Below are 27,416 nucleotides of genomic sequence, written 5' to 3'. Positions count from 1 at the left end.
CGGTCACGGATGATCACGTGTGACACACGTTCAGTACTCTGAACTGAACTGAGGCTGAGGCGTCTGGGGCACAGAGAAGTCGCGTAAAATGTCAAAGATTGCACAGCCAGTGAGCTCCCAACATTCACACCTGGGTAGTCTGACTCATGAATCCCTTCATCAACTGCAACACAATACTTACCGAGGGCCTTAAAAATAATGTTCTGCTTTCTTTCTTTAAAGATTTTAGCTCCAGTGTAATTAATGTGTCCTGTTATGTTAGGTTCAGGTCGACAATGTTGTGATTCAACACTTCCGGACACTATGTAGCGCTCATCAAGATAAGTGTGCTCGTGGGCGCCTGGGTGGCTCAGTTGGTTAAGTGTCCCGCTTCAGGTCAGGTCATGATCTCGCGGTTCGTGGGTCCGAGCCCCGTGTCAGGCTCTGTGCTGACTGCTCAGAGCCTGGAGCCTGTTTCGGATTCTGTGTCTCCCTGTCTCTGACCCTCCCCCGTTCATGCTCTGTCTCTCTGTCTCTATCTTGGTCTCTCTCTCAAAAATAAATAAACGTTAAACAAATTAAAACAAAAAAGATAATTGCCCTCTTAATCCCCATCGCCTGCTTCACCCACCCCCCCACCGCCTCCCCTCTGGCCACCATCAGTTTGTTCTTTACAGTTAACAGCCTATCCTTTGGTCTGTCTGTCCTTTTTCTTTGTTCATTTGTTTTGTTTTGTTTCTTAAATTCCACATATGAATGAAATTGTGTGCTATTTGTCTTTTTCTGACTTATTTCGCGTAGCATAACACTCGCTAGCTCCATCCATGCGGTCGCAAATGGCAATTTCTCGTTCTTTTTCCACTGGACATACACACCACATCTTCTTTATCCGTTCATTGGTCAGCGGACACTTGGGTTCCTTCCATATCTTGGCTCTTGTAACTAATGTCGCAGTGAACATAGGGGTGCACCTAACTTCATTTGAATTACTGTTTTTGTATTCTTTGTGCAAGTACGTAGCAATGGAATTACCAGATGATATGGTAATTCTGTTTTTAACTTTTTTTTTTTTTTTAATTTTTTTTTAATGTTTATTTATTTTTGAGACAGAGAGAGACAGAGCATGAACGGGGGAGGGTCACAGAGAGAAGGAGACACAGAATCTGAAACAGGCTCCAGGCTCTGAGCTGTCAGCACAGAGCCCGACACGGGGCACGAACCCACGAACCGTGAGATCATGACCTGAGCCGAAGTCGGACGCTTAACCGACTGAGCCACCCAGGCGCCCCCGTTTTTAACTTCTTGAGGAGCCTTCATACTGATCCCACAACGTCCGCCAGTTTGCATTCCCACCAACAGTGCACGAGGGCTCCCCTTTCCCCACCTCCTCACCAACACTTGTTTCTTGTGTTTTTGATTTCAGCCATTCTGACAGGTCTGAGCTCATAGCTCACTGTGGCTTTGATTTGCATTTCCCTGATAATGCATTGGCCTGAATGTCTTTTCATGTGTCTGTTGGCCATCTGGATGTCTTCTTTGGAAAAATGTCTATTTATGTCTTCTGCCCATTTTTTATTGGATTATGTATGTATGTATGTATTGGTGTTGGCTTGTATAAGTTCTGTATATTTTTTAGATACCAGCCCTTTCTCAGATGTCATTCTCCCATTCAGTCGGTTGTCTTTTCGTTAAGTTTTGCCGATTGTTTCCTTTGCCGTGCAGAAGCTTTTTATTTAGACGCAGTGTCGCTGTTGATTTTTGCTCTTGTTTCCCTCGCTTCAGGGGACATAGCTAGACAAATGATGCTATGGCTGATGTCACAGAAATAATTACCTGTGTTTCCTTCTAGTGTTTTTATGGTTTCAGACCTCACATTTTGGCCCTTAATCCATTGGGGGTTAATTTTTGTATACGAGGGAAGAAAGGGGCCCGGTTTCATTCTTTTGCATGTTGTCGTTCGGTTTTCCTAACATGATTTGTTGAAGAGATCATCTTTTTCCTATTGCGTACTTTTGCCTCCTCGCTGCAGATTAACCGACCATATCATTTGGGGTTTATTTCTGGGCTCTGTATTCTGTACCATTGATGCATGTGTTTTATTTATTTAAAAATTTTTTTTAATGTTTTTATTTTTATTTTTGAGACAGAGAGAGACAGAGCAGGGGAGGGGCAGAGAGAGGGGGAGACACAGAATCCAAAGCAGGGCTCCAGGTTCTGAGCCGTCAGCACAGAACCCGATGCGGGGCTTGAACTCATGGAGCGTGAGATCATGACCTGGGCTGAAGTCGAACACTTAACTGACTGAGCCACCCAGGCGCCCCCGGTGCACGTGTTTCTTTTTGTGGCAGTACGATACTGTTTTTATTACTACAGCTTTGGAGCGTATCCTGAAATCTGGGATTGTGATGCTTCTAGCTTTGTTCTTTTTTTCTCAAGTTTGCTGTGGCTCTTTGGGGTCTTTCGTGGTTCCACACAAATTTTAGGCTTATTTGTTCTAGTTCGGTGGAAAATGTTGTCGGTATTTTGATAGGAATTGCATGAAATGCGTAGATTTCTTTGTATAATACAGATATTTTAACGGACGATATTTGTTCTTCCAATCCCGGAGCATGGAGTGTTTTAACATTTCTTTGTGTCTTCTTTGGCTTCTCTCATCAGCGTTTTCTGGTTTTCAGAGTACAGGTTTTTATCCTTGCTCAAGTTTATTTCTAGATATTTTATACTTTATGGCATGATGGTCAATGGGATTGTTCTTTATTTCTCTTTTTGCTACTTCATTATTGGTATATAGACTTGCATCAGATTTCTGTATGTTCATTTTGTATGCTGCGACTTAACTGAATTCATGTGTCCGTTCTAGAAGTTTTTGATGGAGTCTTTTGGGCTTTCCATATACAGTTTCATATAGTCTTCAAAGTGAAAGTTTTACTTCTTCCTTGCCAATTTGGATGCGTTTTTTCTCTTTATGTTACCAATGTGCTGTGTTTAGGACTTCCGGTATCACGCTGAAAAAAGTGGTGAGAGTGAACGTTCTTGTTTTGTTTCTGATCTTCAGGGATAAGCTCTCGGTTTGTCACCATTGAGGCTGATGTTAGCTGCGGGTTTTTCAGATATGGCCTTTATTATGTTCTCTCTAAACTTAACTCTGCTGAGAGTTTTTATCATGAATGGATGTTGTACTTTGTCAAATGCTTTTCCTGCATCTATTGAAATGATCATGTGGTTTTTATCTTTTTCTCATTCTGAGGTGATGTATCACAGTGACTAATTCATCAATGCTGACCCACCATTGCATTTCCAGGAATAAAACTCATTTGATCATAGTGAATGTATTTTTTTAATGTATTGTTGGATTCGGTTTGCCAATATTTGGCTGAGGGATTTTTCATCTCTGTTTATCAGAGGTATTGGCCTATAGAATTCATCTGAGAAGCCATGTGGTGTGAACTTTTGTTTGTTGGGAGTTTTTTGATTGCCGATTCAATGTCATTGCGGGTGATTAGTCTGTTCAAATTAACCATGTCTTCTTGATTCGGTTTTGGGACATTATATGTTTCTAGGCATTTATCCATTTCTTCCAGGTTGTCCAACAACTTTAGACCATTGTGTTTTCATTTGTCTCCATTTATCTTTTGATTTTCTCTGATTTCTTGGTGGACCTGTTCATTGTTTAGTTAGATGTCATTTAACCTCCATGTATTTGTGCTGTTTCCAGATTTTTTTTCCTGTGTTTGATTTCTAGTCTCATAGTGCTGTGGTCAGAAAAGATGCATGGTATGATTCAATCTTTTTGGGTTTGTTGAGGCTTGTTTTGTGGCCAAACGTGTGCAATATTCTGGATAATGTTCCATGAGCACTTGAAAATAACGTGTATTCTGCTGCTTTAGGATGAGATGTTCGGATTACATCTCTCAAATCCTTCTGGTCCAGTGTGTCATTCAAAGCCATTGTTTCCTTGTTGATTTTCTGCTTAGATGATCCATGGATGTAAGTGGGGGTGTTAAATTTCCCTACTATTACCCCCTTATTATCAACAACCCTTAATGTTTGTTATTAGCTGCTTTATGTATTTAAGTACTTCCATGTTGGATGCCTAAATATTTACAGTTGTTACATATTCTTGCTGGATTGTTCCTTTTATGATCATCTTTGTTTTAATGTCCATTTTGTCTGATGTAAGTATTGCTACCTGGCTATCTTTTAACTTCCATTTGCGTGATAAATGCTTTCTCGTCCCTTCACTTTCAAATTGCAGGTGTCTTTGCGTCTGCAGTGAGTCTCTTGTAGGCAGCATGTAGCTGGGTCTTGCTTTTTTATCCATGTTGTCACCTTAATGTCTTTTGATTGGACTGTTTAGACCGTTTACATTGAAAGTAATGATTGATAAGTACGTACTTACTGCCATTTTGTAACTTGTTTTATGATGGTTATTGTAGCTCTTTTCTGTTCCTTTCTTGATCTTTTCTCTCATGCTTTACTGGCTTTCTTTAGTGATGTACTTGATTCCTTTCTCTTTATTTTCTGCATGTCTATTCCTGGTTTTTCATTTGTGGTTACCATTAGGTTTATATATAATATTTTCTGCATATAGCAGTCTATATTGATTGTCACTCAATTTTTGAACACATTCTTTATGCCTCTGCTCCCACATTTTAGGTACGTGGTGTCATTCATTTGTGAATCCCTTGACTAATTTTTATAGATATACTTAATTCTACTGCTCTTCTGCTTCCTAGTTTTCTTGTTCCTACTTACGTTCTTTCCTTTCCACTCCAAATGTCCCCGTTAAAATTTCTGGTAGGGCCGGTGTAGTGCACCTGAATTCCTTCAACTTCTGTTTGTCTGGGACACTTTCTCTCTCCTTCCATTCTGCACGATGACCTTGCTGGATGGAGCATCCTTGGCTGAAGACTTTTTCCCTTTCAACACGGTGAATATATCATGCCACTCCCTTTGGGCCTGCAAAATCTCTGTTGCAAAATATGCTGATAGCTTCATGGGCATCTGCTTTCTTTTCTTGTACGCAACTGCTTTCTTTTCTCTTGCCGCTTTTAAAATTCTTTTTATACCACTCTTTACCATTTTAATTACTGTGTGTCCTGGGGTGGACATCTTTGAGTTGATGTTTTGGAGCCTCTTCATGCCTCCTCGATCCGGGTTTCTGTTTCCCTCTCTTGATTCAGAAAGTTTTCAGCTATTATTTCTTCAAGAACATTTTCAGCCCCCTGTTGTCTCTTCTCCTTCTCACATCTGTGTGATGCAAATGCTATTATGGTTGATGGTAGTGAATTCTCTTCATTTTTTATTATTCCCTTTTCTCTCTCCTGATCAGTTTGCTTGCTGTCCCTTACTGTGTCCTCCAGATCTCTGATCTATTCTTCTGCTTCCTCTAGTCTACTGTTCATTCCCTCTCGTGTATTTTTAACATCAGCCATTGAGTTCTTCATTTCTGATTTTCTGTTTTTTTGTTTTCTATCTCTTCATTGTGGGTCTTACTGAGCTCCTCCACTCTTTTCTGAAGTCCCGCGAGTATCTTTAGGATCATTACATTAAATTCTGTATCTGGTGCATTACCTGTCTCCATTTCATTTAACTCTTTGGCTGTGTTTTGCCCTGTTCTTTCATTTGGGACATGTTGCTCTCTCATTTTGTCCCACCCTCTGTGTCAGTTTCTCTGTGTTAGGAAAGTCAGGTACGGCCCCTGCCCTTGAAAGCCACGACCTTATGAAAAAGAGGTCTTGAAGCGCTCTGCAGTGCGGTGGCCCCTGTTCACCAGAACCCGGCGTTTCCAGGAGTGTGTAGCTGGCGCTCTATTCTCGTGGCTAAGCCTCATTTGCCTTGAGTCCTGCCATCTGAGGTGGCTCTCTTTGCCTCTAGTGGATGGGGCTTGGTCCCTGCGGAGGCAGTGGGACAGTCTGGGGCTGCCTGGGGCTTGAGTTGATCAGACGAGGCTTTTGCAGAGATGCAGAAGCACCAGATGGCAGCACACTTTCCCTGTGAAGCTTTCACTGGTGGGCGGGCCCCGCAGTCAGACCAGAGGTGTGCCCCCCAAACCCCCCCCCCCAGCCCCCTGCCGGGGCCCTGGCTGGACAGGTGTGTGTGTGGCGATGTCCCCTCTCCCTTGACTCTCCGAGTCACTTCGTAGTGGTGCTGGCCCATCAGGGATGCTCGTACCCTGCTGGGCTTGTGGCCCCGACTCGGACGGGCTCTGGCCAAAGGCGTACTGGAGGAGGCGGGTCTGCGCATCGCAGGGGGGTGGGGTCGTGGTGTCAGCATTTATGTGGTTGTGCTGTGGGTGGAGACCCGGAGCCGGGGCCTGCCTGGAGGGGGCACATCTGAGGAGAAGGTGAGGCGGGAGCACACTGCTGGCCAGTCCACACTGCTGGGTGTGGGTGATGGGTGCTGGGAGGCGGGTGAGGAAAATGGTGGGGCGGCTCCTTTGCTCCTGGAGAAGTCTCCTGAAGACACCTGGCTTTCCAGCACGCATTCTGAGATTAATGAACAAATCTCCTCCCCGACACCCCGGGCGTATTGCAAACCACAGCTTCAGTTCTGTGTGTCTCCTCCTGGCTTCCCCAGGGCTGAGCCTCCCGGTTTGTAAATCCCAGGGGTTAAGCCCCACTGACTGCGAGAACTCACGAAATTAGGCCCCTACGGTTTTGAAAGCCAGATGTTACACGGGTGATCGTCTGTGCCGTGCGGGCTCCCTGTGCCTGGGGGGCCTGGGGTAAGGGCCACTGCCTTCCCTCTCTGGACCCGCCGTGTCCCTCCCTCTGGCACTCTGTCCCTGGGTTCGTTTGGCTCCTGTCTCTGCCCTTCCCACCCTCCTTGATGGAGCCTCTCCTCGACATTCAGCTGTGGACAGTCCATTCTGCCGTCCTTAACTTAGGTCATTTTCCTGGGTGATTCAATTTTTAAAAATTGTTTAATGTTTTATTTCTTAGAGACAGCGCATGAGCAGGGGAGGGGCAGAGAGAGAGAGAGAGGGAGACACAGTCGGAAGCAGGCTCCAGGCTCTGAGCTGTCAGCACAGAGCCCAACGCGGGGCTCGAACCCGTGAACTGAGAGATCATGACCTGAGCCAAAGTCAGACGCTCAACGACTGAGCCCCCAGGCGCCCCATTTTCTGGGTTATTTACACTGATTGTCTAGTTGTGTCTGTAGGATGTGGTCAGCCTAGGGCCTTCTATTCTGCTGTCTTCCCTGGAAGTCCATCACTTTTCTGCTTTCAATATTACTATTGGCAAATAATTAATATTTCCTAATGTTCGAGGTAAAATGCCGGGAAGGAAACCATGGGGATGTTACTAAGTGGCTCTGTGACCTTGGACTTGACCTCTTAGGGGTCCCTATAAAACAGTCACACCGAATTGTCCTTCGGATTCAGTGTCATTGGATGCAGCAAAGTGGTTCACGCGAGGCCTCAGACGTACTCGTCAAATGTTTGTTCTACATGTATTTTTGACTAAACTAAATTCTGTGGGGAAAAATGCTTCCCCTCCCTCCCCCTCCCTGTCCCCCTCCCTCATCTCCTTGGGGAAGAGTTTGCTCCAATTGTGAAACTTCCTTTGTGTCCCCTAAGGAGTGAGCTGAGGAAAGTCCCCAGGACACGACCCCCTTCTGTCCTGACCTCGTCTTGCTCATGGGCTCTCCCACCAGCTTTGAGGTCCAGGACTTTCACTAAGGGCTTCTAAGAGACACATGTGTCCAGAACTTTTCTTTTCTCTTTTTTTAAAAAAAAAATTTAATGTTTATTTATTTTTGAGAGAGAGACAGAGAGAGAGAGAGAGAGAGAGAGCATGAGCAGGGGAGGGGCAGAGAGAGAGGGAGACACAGAATCCGAAGCAGGCTCCAGGCTCCGAGCTGTCAGCACAGAGCCCGACGTGGGGCTGGAACTCGCCGACTGTGAGATCATGACCTGAGCAAGAGTCAGACGTTTAACTGACTGAGCCCCTGGGTGCCTGACGTTGTTACCTATGAAGACAAGTTTGTGGAGAAATTTGATGGAGATACTGCGGAGCCATACTCCCCCTGGGTCATTTCCCAAACGAAATAGTAAAAGTGCGAGTATCTTACGCTAATGACGTGGTTCAGCCCATCCTCTGGGGATTATGATAAAAGGCAAGAGCTCTTAGCCCGGGCCCTTTGTCCCACGTGGTATGGAGGCCACTGTGGCCCCTGACAGGACACAGGTGTCAGCCTCTCTCAGGTCGGTCCGCTCGTCTCCCCTGTCTCCATCCTTTGCGTTCTTCTGGCCTTCACGCACTTTGCCAAAGAACCGAGTATTTAGAACATGCTCCTGTTTTTGTAAAATGTGACCAAAGAGAAGTAAGGTGTCCTTGAACTCAGAGCCGTGCGTCGGCGGGACTGCTGACAGTCAGGCCCGGGGCCCACAGAGCTGAGAGGACCCTGCGGGGCGGAGGGCAGCCTTGATCGGATCCTTCCCTGCAGCTGCGAGCCTCGCCTGGGCAGGAAGTGCGGAAATGTTCGCACTTGCCCGTCTTTAGAGGGAGGTTCTTTCTCAGAAGCTCAGCCAACACCTGCTACTCGTAGCCTCTTGGCATTGAACTCTGGGTTTGCAACTTTAGTTTAATTCAGTGTGTTTTTCACGTGCACACTAGGAATGAAGATACATTTTGGAAGAACACAGATGAGCTCATTAATCACGCCCGGAGTCCGCCCCTTTGGGGTCCTTGCAGAGCACCTTCCTCGCTGCGTGGGTGACGTCTCTGAGACTCCCCTTCGTGTCTGTCCTCATACAGCGTCATCCCCGGTATCTTGCACAAGGTGAGAGTGCACGAAGCCCCCTTGTGTAATGATAGGGCTCGTCAGGCGCCAGGAGCGAGTCGTGTGGCAACGGGTGGAGGCCGTAGGCACGCCACTGGCTTCCTAGTTGGCTTACTGTGTCTACCCCACCGTCCGTGTGCAAACAACCCTCAGAGAGGATGTGGCGTGTTTCTCGGCATTGAGAAAAGACAGCAATTCAGTCGGTAAGCCAGTGTTCAAGGCCAAAATCTTATGAAGTCCGTTGGTATTTCTGGAGTGATGAGGTGACGAGGACTTGTTCTGATCGTTTCTGTGACTCATCGTGAACAAAGGCCAGCATACGTATTAATTGTGGTCAGAGTGTGTTAGAGTTAGTTTGAAATATCTGATCATCCTTCCTCTCTTACGCCACCAACCGGCATATCAGCCGGCCGTGTACACGCACCTGTAGCGTCACCTGTAGGTCACGCACACACCAGGTGACCTCTACTGACAGAGCACCGCCTCCCTGATGGTCTTCTGTGTGACAGCCCCACTGTGGAGGCTCACTTCTGGACGCACAAAGTAGGGAGGCTATGCACGTTGTTGATGACTCTCGCACACACGGGGCGGGTTTCAGTGAACAAAAACCACACACATGCACACACACTCTCACACACGCCGACCTTAGTAGGAAAAGTACTTCATAAATATATGCGTGGCTTTGGCCACAAAATCCGCAGGAGGCATGATAGTGCTTTACGCGTTGCTGACGTCCAGCCCAAAGACAAATGATCGCACAGGGTACATCCCGATTAAAGGGCTGCTCCGTGTGTGGTACATAGAACACGTGCCTCTGGAGTCGGGCACAGATCTCTCTTGGGCGGCTGTCTCTGGCGTCCTTTGTCGGGGTTCCGAGGAGTTCCATGGGCTTGTATGTGTGAATTCAGTAATGGGATCCAGATTTGTGATCTCTCCAGAACTGAACGCCACGTATCAGGCTCAGTCTCGGAGATCTGTTACGATCACTGGTACCCTAAGTGCCTCAGCTCAATGCTACATTTCTAGGACAGCAGAAAGGCAACGGATATCCATCAGAAAATCAGACGACGACACTGCCCTGCCTCATATTGTTTCCTCTGCCTTATCAACTTTTCCTCTTATCACACAATACCAGCATCAGACAGCGTTTATTAAGTCCCTCATGCGCCTGGTGCCGGGTAGGGTAACGCGTCTTCACAGTTACCTCGTTGTGCTGGTTTTTCAAATATACCCGACCAGTGTTGCGGTGAAATTGATTTCTTTCTTGTTAACAAAATCGGTTATTTTTTGCACTAATTAAAATCGCAAGGTAATGGACTCTATAACTTCGATGCAAAGGGTCCAAGAGCCTGTCAAAGACCCCCGTGCTCAGCGTCACTGTGGCGAAGGCGCACCGGGAGGGCCTTGGCCGTGAGCCGTCCTTGTGCGTGGGGCGGCCGCGGGGCCGCGGATGGGCATCCACAGCAGATGACACCGTCTCCTCGCTTCCAGGACATAGACAAGCAGTAGGAACGTGTGTGCTACTCGGAGACACCCCGCCAGTTTCCACAAAGGCAGCTGTTCAATGCCAAGGGCATCAGCCGCCCTTTGTAGTTGTTCGTGCTGCATTATGTTTTCCCCTGAAGTTTCCCCAAATAGTGGCTAAGAAAACCCCTTCTAATGTAGATAGAAACCAAATTGTATACCAGGGAAAAAGCTGTTTGAATTTCGGACCTTAGTGGGTGCCTCCCTCCCCAGTTCCAATGCGGTAGGAAATCTGTTGGACGTGGGCAAGTATTAACTGTTTGTTTCCACCGCGAAGCGTAATCAGATGATCCTGAACGTGAGTGGGGACCGCTACGGCCTTTGCCAGTAGCCAGAAGTAGACAACAAAGTACAACTACATCGACACAATCGCTTTTTCATCACTATGAGTCGCCTGTCATTCTGCTGACGTCGCATGTGCCTTGCCTCGTTTATTCATCACACAACCTCATGGGGGAGATGCTTTCAGCACCCGGGCTCAGGGGTGTTGGAAAAGTCACCCCAGGTCGCTCTGCCTCTGAACCCGGAGCTGGTTCACGAAAACCCCACACACTTGGCCAGCCATCCCTCCTTTGATGTTCGAGGTTCTCAGGTGGGATTTCACAAATCACGCCTACTTCCCAAAGCCCTCACGGCACGGCTGTCAGATTCCGTCTGTAGGCAGAGTTTATTTTTGAAAGAACTGCAGACACACGGGCTTAGAGGGACCAGCGTGACTGGACGGTGAGTCCAGCGAGCCCTCCACCTGGGGCGGAGCAGGCGAGACCTGGCCTGTGCCATCAGGGCAGCACCCAAGAATGCTGCTTATTCGCAAACACGAAGAATTTGGACTTCATGTTCAAAAGAGGGCACCCAAGGGAATGCACAGGTCTCCTCAAGCAACAGCATGGTTCTGAAGGGACCGAAACAAAGGTGTCATAGTTCTGCACGTAACGGAATCCCTTCAAGAGAACCGCCCAAACACAACGCCCGTCAGAGTGTCCAGATTTCACTGAGAAAGTTGAAAATCACAGCCCTGATCCGCAGCGCGTTTTAGACGCGGAGCCAGGAGACTTGGATCTGGCCGTGCCACTGCACGTGACGGCCACCTCATGCGTGTGCAAAATCCCAGCTGTTACCAAAGGTGGGCGAGTGAGTCCTGTGTTCCTTTTCATTATGTAGATGGCGCCTCTGGTAGAGGAGAGCATTATAAATACCGACCCAAGGCTACTGATTGGTTAAATCTCCAGCAGAGAATATTCACTCCTAGACAGACAGTATGGATTTGGAATATACATATTAGACACTTCGTTTTTAATAGAGTTTGCTTAAGGTGTAAGATATCACGTATGTTATATCTCACATATAACTTATATATGTAACTTATACATATACATATATGTGTTTAAGATATATATGATATTACTATGGAGGATATATTAACAGAATTGCTTAAGATATAAGCCACTCTGTTAATAATTTATCCTGAAATAGCTCATAACAGACTTTGTCACTCAAAACTGTACTCCATGGGTCTGTCACAGTGGCTAGAATACTCACCTTCCTCTCTGTTCAAAAGAAGAAATCCTAACCTCTATCTGGTGACATAACCTCATTTCTTAAACAAAACGTGAATCTAGATATATTTCCAAAGCAACTGGGAGAAATTGTTTAATTCTTTATATCCTCCATGGATGTTTATCTTTCCATGGATTTATCGAAACCCATATACTTCAAGACCCATTTAAACCTTGTTTCTCAAGAATGTACTCAATTTTGATCAAGTAACTCTCACAGTCTCCTGAAAGAAAAAAAGAAAGAAAACATGTGGCATGTGTACTTTAAATGCAATATAAAGTATTTATGCATGTGATTATACACATACACACATACAATCCTACAGTATTTCTGTTGTACATTAATGTAAGAGACAGTGACCCTGCTTTGTGATTTCCTTCCCTAGAAAGGGAACTCGTTGGTACCTACTGGGGGACGGCTCAAATATTTTCTTAGGATACACGAAATAAAGGTAGACTGCAAAAGGTTCGTAAAACAAAACAAAAATGTCTAGGAGATCCGGGTCCTTTAAATCCCTTCAGTTAAGATTGTACACGCGGGTGATTTATTTAGGATCGGAGACATGTATTAGCACTATTCATTATAGAGTAAAAAGCCTGCTTGGCGGTTTTAAAAGGTTTGAATTAATTAAGAGCCAGCCTGTGGGTGACAAGAATAATTTGGGGGCCTGAGGACGGAGGCCCCCACCCCAACCTCCCAACTGTTAACTGGGTTTTCTCACGCTAGTCGGGTGCTCACACCGTGGGTATTCTCACACCTGTCGACCTGAAGCACAGCACCTGACCGCAACCAGGGACACACGCGTGTTTCCCACACAGATGTGGCAGATTTGGTTGTTCGGTTTAGGTCAAGAAAAGGGGGGATATGGATCTATAACCTACAACGGGAAACGGCTACCTGGCAACCAGTGAGATGACAGCACGAATGTCAACTGGTGCGTTTTAGTCCATGGTCTTGACTCTGGTGACTGTGATGGAGGAAGTAAGAAAAACCCGGGATAGGGCACCTTGGCCGTAATCGTGGTCCTCCCGGGTCTCCGACGGACCTCTCCAGGCTCACTGGACCATTTGCTCACGTTGCTTCACTTACAACGACCTCCTCTCATTTCTGGAAGCGTCTAGACTTCTTTCTCCAGCAACCGCCCCCCATATGACACGGGGAGCCCACCCCTCCCACGGGCTGGCTCTCTCTGGCCTGGACGGGGCTCCATCCACGGCTTTGGAGATCCAGCTTATGATCCAGACCCAAGACGGCGAACACAGTAATGGGTTCAGCTGGAGGTGGTCTGCTGCCTGTCCCCTGGGAGTGGCCCTTGAGGGAAGGAAGGGAGGGAAGGTTTCCAGTGGCTTCCTTCGGCCTGGAACTCTGGGAATTGGAGACCCGCTAGGCTTATTTCTTGGCAACCCTGAAGGCGAGCATGCTGGTAATAGAGAACCTACTGGAAGGAGAAGAGAATCAGCCCTGGGGACTTCATTTCAGCTCCTGCCTGATGTCTGTCTGCCTGCAGCTTGCTGAGCTTCCCAGGCTTTCTGGAAGGTGACATGCCTCCCTTTGCCGTAAGCCAGCTTGTGGCAAACCCAGCTGGGCTCTTAGTGCACGCTTGAGCTCTTTCTGTCCTCTGTGCGCTCACCTTATGGTTCCTTTTGCCCAGAACAGCGTCCGCACCGTGTCCTTGTCTTCACTGGGTCTCTTCCTTCTCGAATAGGGAAGACATCTTCCAGGTGGGGTTTTCTCTCTGCTCCTGGGAAGAAAAAGGAGAGGGTCACGGTGGCTTTCTTGCACCTGCTGCTTTTTCAAGTACCTTGAGCTCAAAATAAATTTTATGTCAAAGCCTCGTATTCTGAGGGGTATGTTCAAGTTTCCTTCCCTGCAGAGCCACTGCCAGAGAGAGATGTGCGCAACGCCTCGCTGGGTTTTGCTGGAACAGGACCTCGGTGGCCTCGGGCCCCTCTGCTTCTGTCTCCCCCACCCCTGCTGGCTCTTTCCCTCTGACCCCCTGTCTTCCTGTCTTTCTCCCTGTCCCTCCCTCTCTCTCCTCTTCCTCCCTCGGTCTGTCTGTCTGTCCCGCCTTCTCCCCCAGCCACTCCCTCGGCCAAGCTTGTGGAAACACACTGAGGAAAAGAGAGGGGTCAAGTCCGCCAGTAGCCTCTCGCCTGCATGCTGTTTGAGCACCGATCATTCTGGATCATTCTGAACCGTAAGCCTGTGTTCTCAACCACGAGGCTATGGGATGGGACATAGTACTGAAATGGGGGCGCCGAGAGGGGGGGCTCAGTCAGTTAAGGGTCCAACTTCGGCTCGGGTCATGATCTCACGGTCCATGGGTTCATGCCCCGTGTCGGGCTCTGTGCTGACAGCTCGGAGCTGGAGACTGCTTCGGATTCTGTGGCTCCCTGCTTCTCTCTGCCCCTCCCCATGCGCGCTCTCTCTCTGTTTCTCAAAAATAAATATGAAACCGTTTCTTGTCTACACGGCCCGTACAAATGTTAGCTGTGTTGCAGAAGTGGAGAGACCCTATGGAGCACGGACCTCTGCGTTGAGGCCAGATTTAAGACCCGGAGCTCGGAGGCTGGTGCCGCCTTCCTGGCAGAAGACAGAAGGTCACAATGGTCAATTTGTCTTCACAGCCTGGCGTCACAATGAATGCAGGACACTCACTGGCAGCACCCCTGTGGACGGGCTCGGTGCCTTGTTTCAAGTGCACCTGGGTGGCTCTGCCGGGTGGTTGTCCCCTGGCTGTCCCCTGCTGTGCTCCTTCAGTTTGCCAAGAGAGAATCATCCAAAGTTAAAGGGAGGAGAGGTCGGAGACCATCAGCAGCGACAGGAGCCTTCCTTCCTGGGAGAATTCTAGGGATTAGCCAGAGAGCTTTGCAGGAGGTTAAAAAAAAAGGGGGGGGGTTCTTTTCTCCATCATTGGCAAACGCATCACAATTGCTTATGTTGTAAGATCTCAAAAGTTCATGACAGCAAACGAGAAGGCCAGTTTTGGCTTTATTCATAAAATGCAGTGGCTTTAACTTCTGCTCCAGAACTTTAAAAGCTTTAAGGCAGTAGGGCCTCTTTAAAAAAAAAAAAATTGTTTTAACTTTTATTTATTTTTGAGAGACAGAGACAGAGTGCAAGTCGGGGAGGGGCAGAGAGAGGGGGAGACACAGAACCCGAAGCAGGCTTCAGGCTCCGAGCTGTCGGCACAGAGCCCGACGCGGGGCTTGAACCCACGGACCGTGAGATCATGACCTGAGCTGAAACCAAGAGTTGGTCAGTGAGCCGCCCAAGCACACCATGCCCTCCCACCCCCGCCCTGTAATTCAGAGGATCAGGACCAATGTCTACACTTGTTCTATGTGATTTGCCACACAACTTCAGAGGAATGAGCTCTCTCGGTCTCTCTCCACACATCGTGTCTGTGCCAGGACCCTCGCAGTCGGTCCTGGCTTCCTCCAACCTCTGTCCCCATTTCCCACCGGTGTAGCTCACGGCTCTTTACAGAGCTGACCTTTGAGCATGTGCAGACCGCCTCTCTGTAGAATGTGATCTTTGAGCCCTGGGGATCCCTAGAAGTTTCCGGTCACACCCTGTGATTCTCTGAAGGTAGAGGACAAATCCTTAAGCATCTTGAACACCCAGCACCAGCTACACAGGTACAAAGTGTGTGCTCAACACATACCTCCTGACAGAGATAACTTCCCTCTTTTAAAATTGAAATCATATTTTTAAAACTCGGTATTTGTGATGGTAAACGTGTATGAATGAGAAAAAAACATTTTTTCTTAAAGTCCAGAATTGTTGAATTTTCAGAACTTTTTACTTATGGTGATAAACATATCTGATCGAGAAACATAAATTCGTGTGCCCTGATTGGGTTGTTGATACCCGTGTTAATGGCATCAGACTCTTAGTTTCCATGGCCCTGATTTCAGGTCATTTCCCACCTGCCTCTCTAGGGTGACCTTCTCTGCCCTCTTGCTGAGGTTTTTTCCCCTGCCCACTGTACCCCGATCCTCACCATGTCAGGGTGAAGGCCACCAGGGCAATTGCATTCTCACCTGTGGCTTGAACTCCGTCTCTGTGCTGAGAAGCTTCTCCAAACGTCACGGCGCACTGCGTCGAGCGCCTAGCAATTGTCCTAAGAGTTCCCGTGCCTGCGGGCGGACACATAGGTTAACCTGGTCTCTGCTGTGTAGTCAGAGCAGTATTTCCAAAGTCAAATCTCAGCGTGTCTCTTCTTGGCTCCACAGCCTGGTACAGATTCACATCATCGTCAGGGTAAACCAGAACCACAGCGCGTGGCTTTCCCGGCCCCTCTGACCCACGTCTAGGTCTCTCTTTAGACGTAGCTCTCTCTCAGCCCACCTTTGGTAATCCATGCTATTTATTCCAAATTTGTTTTTCTTTCTCTTTCCCTGGAATCTTCATGCCCTCTTTTACTGCTGCACTTTGGAATACCCTACCTTCTTTTTTTTTTTTCTAGGAATAGTCTTTTCCTCTTAGATGATTCCTGGCTAGTTTAGGTTCAACCTAGACCTCACCTCCTCCGGGGAACCTTCCAAGACCTCCTATTTCCCCATCTCTCTGGTCTGGATTGGATGTCCCTCCTGTGTACTGATGAGCCACAGGGGGTTGTGTTGACCTATATATTTGTGTGAACACCCCTAGCCCCACTTAACCTCTAAGGTTTTTGGGGAAAGAACAGTTGACATTTGTCCCTTCTTCTATCTTCTGGAATGACCTTAGAGCCTGGATCTCAAGAAATGCTTTGTTGACTGCATCACTGCGGATGGTGATTTAGCTGCGGGGGGGGGGGGGGGGGGTCAAGGTTATGTCTTTTATTCTAAACAGTGTCTAAGACAAATGTGGTTCCCAGCCAGATTTGGGGCACTAGCCCAGCTGTGAATATATGAGGAACTGAGGCACAGAGAAGGTGTGTCCTCGGAGGGTCCAGGAAACATTCCCTTTACTTGCGTAGCGATGGAAGCACTTGCTTCGTTGGACGGTAAAGCCAAGAATCCAGACATGGGAAGGAGTACTGTTTCTGTCAAGTCCAAAGGTCTTTATGAAGCCCTCGGTGGAAAGAGCTGTGCCAGGAGGTGAAACACACTCTGCTCTTTCGGGAGGTGTGGACGTTAGGCGGGACTCAACTCACTAGCACGTCCCATGACGTGGGAATAATCGGGTTCTGCTCTGCACGATCTCCCCCGCTGTCTCCCTGGGTATCAGCTGCCTCTTCCTCCACTGGTTAACACGGAGTAAAAGCGCGTTGTGCCGGGGGTTCGGCCGGGTGCTTGCCACAGGCTGTGCGGTCCCCACTTGGACACGAGCCGCGGGTGCATCCGAAGGAAAGGCAAACCACATTGCCTTGTCTTCTGGGTGTCCTCCCGAGGGTGGGGGACTCAGTCCTGGGAGAGCTCACGGTGGGGGGTGGGGGGGGGGAGACACGGCTCTTCAGAAGAGGCTGGAAGGCCCTGGAGGGGTGATAGGACTTGAGCTGACTTTTGAATGAGGTTGAAAATGAGCTCTGTCTGGGAGGGGTCAGCAAGTGCCGATAGACGCTGGGCATTGGAGGGGGGAGCACAAACGAGGTGGGGGGGAGCACGGATGAAGAGGGGGGAGCACGGATGAAGAGGGGGGAGCACGGATGCATTTGGGCCACTGTGTGCACACTGAGTGTGCGGCCCGGGAGGGGGACGGCGGTGTCTCAGCATGGACACGAAATGCCGTCACAGGCGTGGGGGGCGAGGGGACCGTGAGAGGTTCTGAGCAGGCTCAGTCAAGGAGAAGAAAGAGAACATCGAAGGATCGAAACGAATGAAGCAACGCGACGTCGGTAGCTTACTGCAACTTTATTCATTGACAGCAAATTTCTTAGCGAAATATTGAGTCGGCCTTAGATTTCGGTGAAGAAAACTCACATACGAGGGCAGCAACTTTCAAAAGTCAGTGCATTTGGGGAATGGGTGGCTGTTCAGCCGCCCACCTAGAAGCCTGGGTCCTGCTGGTTTGGCGGGGAGCCCCCCAAATGTAGGTAGCAAGCTTCTTGAGTTCCAGGGTACCTGTGGCAAGAGCAGCCCAGGAAATCCGATCGGCACCATCAGAAGTCACCGCAGGGTTTAATTAGGTCAGGAAAACACTTCCGTTTTCAAGCTAGGAAAGCTGGTAATCGTTAACTTTACTGAGAGGTGATTCGCTGTAATGTTTCGTCCCGAAGCCGGGCAGACATCATCCACAGGGACGTGGACTGATAGAAGTGTGCGTGATAGGTGACGGCATTTGTTTGATTTTGGCACAAAAGTGAGGATTTGAAGACAGCTACAAGCTGTACTAGCAAAGGAGAAAGTGTAACTGTCGAGACCGGTTTTGAATTCTAACTGGACCACAAAGCATTTCAAAGCACGAACTTCTTTTTCTTTTCCTCTCTAACTTAAAACTGGGCTGTATTTTTTCACATTTGGTAAAAAGAATGCTTCGAGTCTTCGACCCAGAGCGCCAAGCTGTAGCCGAGAGCGCATTTTTAGAACTGATTTATGGGCCCCAGAAGGCCACCTGAAGAAAGATCTCTGTGGCTCGCTGTCCTATTTTGCTTTTTCTGAATTACTTTGTATATGATTTAGACAGTGGAAATTATCGGTGTGGGATTTTGCATGCAGATTGGGCACTGTTTCCGAACTTCTTCTCCAATGCATATTTCATGATTAGTATCCTCAAACCCCAAAACCTCTCTGGAAAAACATATTCTGTACCTTTGTGATTTGTTTAATAAACTGGAGGTAGACAAGTTAAAGGAGCTGCCTCTTAATTTAATGAGAAGCACTTTTCAAACAACACTTGGAATAATTGCAAATGGCATTGGACAAGAACAACAAAGTGCTGAAGGGGAGAAAGGATTTAATTTTTAACGATGGACTTTTCAATGAGAACATTTTAGAAAGAATGACTTAAAAGCTGTAATTAGAAAAGTTGGCTCATTTGGAGGACGCGGAGGACCCACAGCTTCTTCCTCTCGATGTTGTGGGTTGAGAAGCAGATGTAAAGGGAGTTTAGATACCATCAGAGCAATGCCTTCCCGGTAACTTGTGAGGGAGGAACCCAGCACCCAAGGAGGAACCCAGCAGCCACGAGGAACCCAGCACCCACGAGGAACCTAGCACCCACGAGGAGCCCAGCACCCAAGGAGGAACCCAGCACCCACGAGGAACCCAGCACTCACGAGGAGCCCAGCACCCACGAGGGACCCAGCACCCAAGGAGGAACCCAGCACCCACGGGGAACCCAGCACCCACGAGGAGCCCAGCACCCAAGGAGGAACCCAGCACCCACGGGGAACCCAGCACCCACGAGGAGCCCAGCACCCAAGGAGGAACCCAGCACCCACGAGGAACCCAGCACTCACGAGGAGCCCAGCACCCAAGGAGGAACCCAGCACCCACGAGGAACCCAGCACCCAAGGAGGAACCCAGCACCCACGAGGAACCCAGCACCCGAGGAGGAACCCAGCACCCACGGGGAACCCAGAACCCACGGAGGAACCCAGCACCCAAGGAGGAACCCAGCACCCACGAGGAACCCAGCACCCACGAGCAACCCAGCACCCATGAGGAGCCCAGCACCCAAGGAGGAACCCAGCACCCACGAGGAACCCAGCACCCGAGGAGGAACCCAGCACCCACGGGGAACCCAGAACCCACGGAGGAACCCAGCACCCAAGGAGGAACCCAGCACCCACGAGGAACCCAGCACCCAAGGAGGAACCCAGCACCCACGGGGAACCCAGCACCCACGAGGAGCCCAGCACCCACGAGGAGCCCAGCACCCACGAGGAACCCAGCACCCAAGGAGGAACCCAGCACCCAAGGAGGAACCCAGCACCCACGGGGAACCCAGCACCCACGAGGAGCCCAGCACCCACGAGGAGCCCAGCACCCACGAGGAACCCAGCACCCAAGGAAGAACCCAGCACCCACGGGGAACCCAGCACCCAAGGAGGAACCCAGCACCCAAGGAGGAACCCAGCACCCACGGGGAACCCAGCACCCACGAGGAGCCCAGCACCCACGAGGAGCCCAGCACCCACGAGGAACCCAGCACCCAAGGAAGAACCCAGCACCCACGGGGAACCCAGCACCCAAGGAGGAACCCAGCACCCACGGGGAACCCAGAACCCAAGGAGGAACCCAGCACCCAAGGAGGAACTCAGCACCCACGAGGAACCCAGCACCTACGAGGAACCCAGCACCCAAGGAGGAACCCAGCACCCACGAGGAACCTAGCACCCACGAGGAACCCAGCACCCAAGGAGGAACCCAGCACCCACGAGGAACCTAGCACCCACGAGGAGCCCAGCACCCACGAGGGACCCAGCACCCAAGGAGGAACCCAGCACCCACGGGGAACCCAGCACCCACGAGGAGCCCAGCACCCAAGGAGGAACCCAGCACCCACGGGGAACCCAGCACCCACGAGGAGCCCAGCACCCAAGGAGGAACCCAGCACCCACGAGGAACCCAGCACCCAAGGAGGAACCCAGCACCCACGAGGAACCCAGCACTCACGAGGAGCCCAGCACCCAAGGAGGAACCCAGCACCCAAGGAGGAACCCAGCACCCACGGGGAACCCAGCACCCAAGGAGGAACCCAGCACCCAAGGAGGAACCCAGCACCCACGAGGAACCCAGCACCCAAGGAGGAACCCAGCACCCACGAGGAACCCAGCACCCACGGGGAACCCAGAACCCAAGGAGGAACCCAGCACCCAAGGAGGAACCCAGCACCCACGAGGAACCCAGCACCCAAGGAGGAACCCAGCACCCACGAGGAACCCAGCACCCACGGGGAACCCAGAACCCAAGGAGGAACTCAGCACCCACGAGGAACCCAGCACCTACGAGGAACCCAGCACCCAAGGAGGAACCCAGCACCCACGAGGAACCTAGCACCCACGAGGAACCCAGCACCCAAGGAGGAACCCAGCACCCACGAGGAACCTAGCACCCACGAGGAGCCCAGCACCCAAGGAGGAACCCAGCACCCACGAGGAACCCAGCACTCACGAGGAGCCCAGCACCCACGAGGGACCCAGCACCCAAGGAGGAACCCAGCACCCACGGGGAATCCAGCACCCACGAGGAGCCCAGCACCCACGAGGAGCCCAGCACCCACGAGGAACCGAGCACCCAAGGAGGAACCCAGCACCCACGGGGAACCCAGCACCCAAGGAGGAACCCAGCACCCAAGGAGGAACCCAGCACCCACGAGGAACCCAGCACCCAAGGAGGAACCCAGCACCCACGAGGAACCCAGCACCCACGGGGAACCCAGAACCCAAGGAGGAACCCAGCACCCAAGGAGGAACCCAGCACCCACGAGGAACCCAGCACCCAAGGAGGAACCCAGCACCCACGAGGAACCCAGCACCCACGGGGAACCCAGAACCCAAGGAGGAACCCAGCACCCACGGGGAACCCAGCACCTAAGGAGGAACCCAGCACCCAAGGAGGAACCCAGCACCCAAGGAGGAGCCCAGCACCCAAGGAGGAACCCAGCACCCACGGGGAACCCAGCACCCAAGGAGGAACCCAGCACCCAAGGAGGAACCCAGCACCCACGGGGAACCCAGCACCCAAGGAGGAACCCAGCACCCAAGGAGGAACCCAGCACCCAAGGAGGAGCCCAGCACCCAAGGAGGAACCCAGCACCCACGGGGAACCCAGAACCCAAGGAGGAACCCAGCACCCAAGGAGGAACCCAGCACCCACGGGGAACCCAGCACCCACGGGGATCCCAGCACCCAAGGAGGAACCCAGCACCCAAGGAGGAACCCAGTACCCACGAGGAACCCAGCACCCAAGGAGGAACCCAGCACCCACGGGGAACCCAGCACCCAAGGAGGAACCCAGCACGCATGAGGAACCCAGCACCCACGAGGAACCCAGCACCCAAGGAGGAACCCAGCACCCACGAGGAACCCAGCACCCACGAGGAGCCCAGCACCCAAGGAGGAACCCAGCACCCATGAGGGACCCAGCACCCAAGGAGGAACCCAGCACCCAAGGAGGAACCCAGCACCCACGGGGAACCCAGCACCCAAGGAGGAACCCAGCACCCACGGGGAACCCAGCACCCAAGGAGGAACCCAGCACCCAAGGAGGAACCCAGCACCCACGGGGAACCCAGCACCCAAGGAGGAACCCAGCACCCACGAGGAACCCAGCACCCAAGGAGGAACCCAGCACCCACGAGGAACCCAGCACCCAAGGAGGAACCCAGCACCCACGAGGAACCCAGCACCCAAGGAGGAACCCAGCACCCACGGGGAACCCAGCACCCAAGGAGGAACCCAGCACCCACGGGGAACCCAGCACCCAAGGAGGAACCCAGCACCCAAGGAGGAACCCAGCACCCACGGGGAACCCAGCACCCACGAGGAACCCAGCACCCAAGGAGGAACCCAGCACCCAAGGAGGAACCCAGCACGCACGAGGAACCCAGCACGCACGAGGAACCCAGCACCCACGAGGAGCCCAGCACCCAAGGAGGAACCCAGCACCCACGGGGAACCCAGCACCCACGGGGAACCCAGCACCCACGGGGAACCCAGCACCCAAGGAGGAACCCAGCACCCAAGGAGGAACCCAGCACCCACGGGGAACCCAGCACCCACGAGGGACCCAGCACCCAAGGAGGAACCCAGCACCCATGAAGAACCTAGCACCCAAGGAGGAACCCAGCACCCACGGGGAACCCAGCACCCAAGGAGGAACCCAGCACCCACGGGGAACCCAGCACCCACGGGGAACCCAGCACCCACGAGGAGCCCAGCACCCACGAGGAACCCAGCACCCACGAGGAACCCAGCACCCAAGGAGGAACCCAGCACCCACGGGGAACCCAGCACCCAAGGAGGAACCCAGCACCCAAGGAGGAACCCAGCACCCACGGGGAACCCAGCACCCAAGGAGGAACCCAGCACCCACGAGGAACCCAGCACCCAAGGAGGAACCCAGCACCCACGAGGAACCCAGCACCCACGAGGAACCCAGCACCCAAGGAGGAACCCAGCACCCAAGGAGGAACCCAGCACCCACGAGGAACCCAGCACCCAAGGAGGAACCCAGCACCCAAGGAGGAACCCAGCACCCACGGGGAACCCAGCACCCACGAGGAACCCAGCACCCACGGGGAACCCAGCACCCAAGGAGGAACCCAGCACCCAAGGAGGAACCCAGCACCCAAGGAGGAACCCAGCACCCACGAGGAGCCCAGCACCCACGAGGAGCCCAGCACCCACGAGGAACCCAGCACCCAAGGAGGAACCCAGCACCCAAGGAGGAACCCAGCACCCACGGGGAACCCAGCACCCACGGGGAACCCAGCACCCAAGGAGGAACCCAGCACCCAAGGAGGAACCCAGCACCCACGAGGAACCCAGCACCCAAGGAGGAACCCAGCACCCAAGGAGGAACCCAGCACCCACGGGGAACCCAGCACCCACGAGGAACCCAGCACCCAAGGAGGAACCCAGCACCCACGAGGAGCCCAGCACCCAAGGAGGAACCCAGCACCCAAGGAGGAACCCAGCACCCACGAGGAACCCAGCACCCACGAGGAACCCAGCACCCACGAGGAACCCAGCACCCAAGGAGGAACCCAGCACCCACGAGGAACCCAGCACCCAAGGAGGAACCCAGCACCCACGAGGAACCCAGCACCCACGAGGAACCCAGCACCCAAGGAGGAACCCAGCACCCACGAGGAACCCAGCACCCAAGGAGGAACCCAGCACCCACGAGGAACCCAGCACCCACGAGGAACCCAGCACCCACGAGGAACCCAGCACCCAAGGAGGAACCCAGCACCCACGGGGAACCCAGCACCCACGGGGAACCCAGCACCCAAGGAGGAACCCAGCACCCACGAGGAGCCCAGCACCCAAGGAGGAACCCAGCACCCAAGGAGGAACCCAGCACCCACGAGGAACCCAGCACCCACGAGGAACCCAGCACCCACGAGGAACCCAGCACCCACGGAGGAACCCAGCACCCAAGGAGGAACCCAGCACCCACGGGGAACCCAGCACCCAAGGAGGAACCCAGCACCCAAGGAGGAACCCAGCACCCACGGGGAACCCAGCACCCAAGGAGGAACCCAGCACCCAAGGAGGAACCCAGCACCCAAGGAGGAGCCCAGCACCCAAGGAGGAACCCAGCACCCACGGGGAACCCAGCACCCAAGGAGGAACCCAGCACCCAAGGAGGAACCCAGCACCCAAGGAGGAACCCAGCACCCACGGGGAACCCAGCACCCACGGGGAACCCAGCACCCAAGGAGGAACCCAGCACCCAAGGAGGAACCCAGCACCCACGGGGAACCCAGCACCCAAGGAGGAACCCAGCACCCAAGGAGGAACCCAGCACCCACGGGGAACCCAGCACCCAAGGAGGAACCCAGCACCCAAGGAGGAACTCAGCACCCAAGAGGAGCCCAGCACCCACAAGGAGCCCAGCACCGATGCAGGAACGGGGACATGAGGACCCATCTTGGTGGGTCAGGGATGAAAGAAAACATGAAAACTTTTCTCTTAAATGCAGATTCCCTGTTTCCTTGGAGATAACTGACCCTTGTGCAGGAAATTCCAGGACCTGCAGTCCCAGCAAGCCCTCTCCTGTAGGACTTGTCCACCTGTGTGCCTCCAAGGATGCGAGGGTGGGAAAGCGTCGGGGGCAAGTAACTTCATCTTTCCGTCTTCTGTCCTCTGTGCGCCATCACCAGTTTCTGTCTCTCCAGACTCCAAGGATCCTCGGACCCCTCCCCCCCACTTTGCCATATTCACTGGACCCCCAGGACTTAGACCCTTGTGAGTGCCCTAGATGTCCGGTTTTCTTGCTCCCCTGCCTATGTGGCCTCTGTTGTCACTGACGTCTTTGCAACCGTGGTCTCGTAAGTGTGGTTCTTCTCCCAATTCTGCAAACCTTAAGCGATTCTCTTCGCTTCGGACAGAATGACATTTCCAAATTTCAAGTTCGGCGTGGCCCTTGTGTGCTTAAACTAACCCTCCGGCGTGCCTCCCCCGCCAGAGGGGAGGCGGCCCTCCTCTGCATGGCTCACGGCGTCTTGCGACACCCCCCACCCTGCTTGCTGTCTCTTTCAGGGGCATCTCTCGTCACCTAGCACGTTCTACATGAGCCGCATTTAACTGGTGGTTTGTCCAATTTGCTCTGTTTTATGGTAAGGTCTTCGCATATTCCGGTTTGTGTCAAATAAGGTTTGCCTTTCTGGGAAACTCCTCCCCATCCTTCAGAGCTGAGCTCGAAGTCAGCACCTCCTCCAGGAAGCCTTCCTCGTTTGGGTGTGGTGTCCCCCAGCCGCGTGCACACAGCTACCCGGGCGGGCACGATCTACGCAGATGGTTCGCTCTGGAGGTGAGAGATCCGCGTTCACCTTACACCCTCACTGCAGCCGGGGCTCCCCCAGCAAGGCCGTGGAAAACCTACCCTCCCAGCCTCCCCTTTTCACACCTTGCTGGTGTGGAGCCGGGCGCCTCCTGCGTCAGATTCTGAATGAGTCACCTGTACGTAGGTTAACTGTTCCTGTAGCTTTACACTGTACTCTGTTTGAGTACATTTTCCTTTACTTTTTCCCTCCTGGAATCCCTGGGACATCGTGGGTTTGATGAGACAAGTTCCCGGGATAGGGGCTCCTGGGTAGTTCAGTCGGTTAAGTGTTGGACTCAGTCCTGGGTCTCGGGGTCATGAGTTTACGCGTGTCCTTGGGCTCTGCACTGGGTTGGAGCCTCCTTGAAAAGAAAAGCTCCTGGGAAGAATTCGTATGTGCGTCATTCCATGTCTCCAGGCTCATACACTGATTGCTTGCTCTGCAGACCGCGACCACATATCACTTATCTTCAACGTCTTGCCTTACGGATAGCGGTGTTATTATTCACAACAGCTAAAACGCGAAGCAGCCCCGATGTCCAGCAACAGATGAGTGAACGGATAAGCGACACGTAGTATATGCACTCAGCAGAACATTACCCAGTCCTAAAAAGGAAGGAAGTCCTGACACCCGCTACAACCCGGATGGACCTTGCGGACATTACGCTGAAAGCAGCCAGTCACCAAAGGACAGACGCTGCATGATTCCATTTATGGAGAGATGGTTAAGACGGGAAATTCTGTGTTGAGCGTATTTCACCACCGTAAACAAGCAAACCAACCAACTCGGAGGTGATCTCGTGCGGATCTGTCTGGCACATTCTCTCATGGCCAGGTCACGAGGAGCATGTCCACCGGAGAGTGGAGAGGACCAGTTTGTTTTTTTTTTAAAGAAGACTACCAAAGCTCTGCCTCCCACGGGCCTTTGGCAATTTACCCAGGTATTTATTTGGGAGTGAGCTGTTGTCGGGAAGGCTTTCTGTGCTTTAATTTACTGCCTTTGGATGATTTTTGAAAAGGGGCATTGCCCACAGCGTCTTCTAAGCAAGTGTGCTGTTTTCTTGGAGATTTCTTACAGCAGGACCCAGGAGAACGTGACGGTTCCCTGAGCCCGCAGCTGCCTCTCCAGGTTGCGCTATGTGACATGTGACATGTGACTGCACTCCCTCAACCCGTCACGTATGTTGTCTCAGCTCCTGAGCCCCCAAAATAACGTTTTTGCATGAGGGTCTCTCGCCGCTGATCAACCTGTGAACTCTGCTGTGAAACCGAACGCTGACTCCGGGGAATCTGAAAAGTCTGACCATATCAAACTAAGGAAACACCAGGATTCGCTTTGAAGTATATATAATGCTGATATTAAAAAAAAAATGTTAACAATGCTTTTCCAAAACACCAGAAAATGTCTGATGAAAATGTAACTTGAAACAAGTTGAAAGGAACACATTTTACCCCAGGAGTTACGGGATCAAGCATCGGGTTTAGGAGATTAGAGTGGAATTGAGTTGTATTTTGTAAGGAATCTGACGAGAGAGAAATTAGTGCTGGGAAGAAAGATAAAAATCAACAGATACGCCTTGCACAGGTTAACAAATGAAGTCAGCCTGAACGTATCAGGCAGACGTGATGCAAATTCTCTTCGATGTGCTGCTTCCGTGGGTTTTATTTTAAAGGAAACACAGGCTTGAACCATCTGAGGTTTAAAGCACTGATTGACATGCTAAATTATTATGGAGTAGAAATGGTAGTGACGTTAAGTAATAGAGTTGGGATGCTTTTATTAAAAGTATTTCTGAAAAACCAAAACATTAATTTCTAGAGATTTTCCAGAGGCCTCAGATTATCTTGGTCTAGGAGGTCTTTACATTTGTTATGGCACAAAGTTGTTGTTGTTGTTGTTGTTTTTATAATGATACAACTGGATTAATGACCTGTTGTTTTCCTTCTGCAGTTTTCAGTGTTTCTAGCATCCACCTTTGAACTCCTTGGAAACGTTGTATCTTATTTGTCTTGTCTGCACATCATGATGATAAATGAAATTTGTTGAGCGAGCTAATGTGTAAGCAAGTTTAGATACCAAAGTAGGATTTGGGATTTTTTTTAATGTAATATAGCAATAGAAGGAGTGATGATCGGAACACTACA

At 51.5% G+C, this 27,416-nt stretch overlaps 3 long non-coding RNA genes across 4 annotated transcripts; 1 reads left to right on the top strand and 2 right to left on the bottom strand.

The window, feature by feature from the left end:
• Positions 1-7,722: 7,722 nt before the first annotated feature.
• On the bottom strand, positions 7,723-9,752 carry LOC145715460 (uncharacterized). Its single transcript, XR_014137657.1, has 2 exons — positions 8,056-9,752; positions 7,723-7,953 (listed from the first exon to the last, which is right to left on the bottom strand). It is a non-coding gene; the product is annotated as an uncharacterized LOC145715460 (long non-coding RNA).
• A 1,343-nt stretch (positions 9,753-11,095) lies between these two features.
• LOC132691470 (uncharacterized) lies at positions 11,096-14,695 on the bottom strand. Of its 2 annotated transcripts, none has more exons than XR_009615793.3 (3): positions 14,329-14,695; positions 13,478-13,588; positions 11,096-11,182 (listed from the first exon to the last, which is right to left on the bottom strand). It is a non-coding gene; the product is annotated as an uncharacterized LOC132691470 (long non-coding RNA). The 2 variants fall into 2 exon arrangements; XR_009615792.3 differs by lacking the exon at positions 11,096-11,182 and adding an exon at positions 11,268-11,535.
• Positions 13,120-13,685, top strand: LOC132691471 (uncharacterized). Its single transcript, XR_009615794.3, has 2 exons — positions 13,120-13,383; positions 13,499-13,685. It is a non-coding gene; the product is annotated as an uncharacterized LOC132691471 (long non-coding RNA).
• Positions 14,696-27,416: the final 12,721 nt, after the last annotated feature.

This window comes from Panthera onca, chromosome B1 (genome assembly GCF_046562875.1).
Source record: "Panthera onca isolate mPanOnc1 chromosome B1, mPanOnc1 haplotype 2, whole genome shotgun sequence".
NCBI lineage: Eukaryota > Metazoa > Chordata > Mammalia > Carnivora > Felidae > Panthera > Panthera onca.
Note: the sequence above shows the minus strand (reverse complement) of the source record. Positions and strands in the feature narration are given on the sequence as shown.